Here is a 1,694-nt window from a genome sequence, read left to right on the forward strand (position 1 = left end):
CATTGAAAAAAAAAAAAAAAAAAAAAAAAAAAAAAAAAAAAAAAAAAGTTAAGGCACCGTCCATAAAGTATCCATTACTCCATTAGAGTAATGCACCGCCCATCCAGTTATTTACATTTTGGCCCCACACACACACGTTCCGAGGCCTTGGAGTTGTGTTGATTAAATTGTGCTGATTTTTGAGATAACTACATTACACTAGGATCCCATACACTGAGATTTAATTGTATGATTTTTAAGAAACAAAACGACGGACCAAATAATTTGTATAGATCTAAACTAGAGAATTTTTTTTATCTATATTTTTCAAATGTATACTTTTGACATTAGAGGCAAATAAAATAAAAATAAAAAGAACAAAAAGCAAAAAAAAAAAAAAATTAAAAAAGTAAAAATCAAAGGGTGAATATATGGGATTGGTTCATCAGTTTATAGTGTATAAAATACATAAAAGTCTTCATGACTGACTGGAGAGTCAGTTTTTTTTATTTGTGGGACCCTGTGCTAGTAATTAGGTGAGTCCCTATCAAAATATAAATAAATTGCGAATTGAAGAAAAGTTGCAAAGAGAAAAATACACAAAACTTAATTTTGGGCCAATATAATCACAAATATATATACTAGGTCAGGGTGGGACTAGGGGCCCCCAAACTTTTGGGGCCCTGTGCGGTTGCACATCTTGCACGCCTTAAAATCCGGTCCTGACCGACTGATGTGTGAATTGATTTCAGTTGATATTATATGCAATATACTCCATATTATTTTGTTTGAGTTGATAATTGTTATAATAAAGAATTATTCATTCTAAAACTTGTGGCTGGTGGAGCTTTAAGAGATTTCTACTATATTTTGTGGGTTAAACTTTATATATATATATGATCATAATCAGGTGTGGCCGTCCCTCAATGTGCAGCCGCCCCTTAACGTGCAGTCCGTGCAGCCACACTACTATGTATACAAATATACACCACTCAATGTTAGAAAATAAACCACACAAATATGCATCATTAGGTAGGCGTCACCAAAAAACACATCACTAGGTATGTAAATATACAACACACAATGTTAGCAAATGCACCATTAGAGACAGGGGAGTTATTTTTGAAAGGTAAACAAAGACTTCATTAATTAAAATCCAAGCTCAAAACGTGAGCAATGGAAGGAAAAGGGACCGAAAAACAATCCGTACAGTCAGACAAAGACAATGCTTCCCTTGCAAGCATGTGAGCAACCTTCGCAGATCGTTTAACAAACAGAAAGCTAATGTTAACAAAACTCATAGCTATTTTTCTAATGTCATGTAAGATAAGATCAAATGAAGAGACAACATTCTGTGAATAGTTAATTCCATTAATGACAGAGGAGTTATGATGCATTATTTTGGGTGTGGTGTGTTTTTTGGTGTTTTGTGTATTCTCACTGTGGTGCATTTTTAACATTAAGTGGTACATTTTCTAACATTGAGTGGTGCGAACCACACCGACCGCACGGGAAGGCGCGACCACATTTGTGCAGAAATATATATATATATATATATACACATATCAAGAAGAGGCAACCTCAAGCAGTCAAAGCCAACTTCAAGTTTAGGCATAAATTAATCTACTTGTCTCTTACATCAATAACTATATATAAATCCATGCTTTATATATAGATATAATGTGCATAAATGATTGGGTACTTTTGACAAAAGA

The sequence above is a fragment of the Ipomoea triloba genome, chromosome 7 (genome assembly GCF_003576645.1).
Source record: "Ipomoea triloba cultivar NCNSP0323 chromosome 7, ASM357664v1".
In the NCBI taxonomy this organism is placed as follows: Eukaryota; Viridiplantae; Streptophyta; class Magnoliopsida; order Solanales; family Convolvulaceae; genus Ipomoea; species Ipomoea triloba.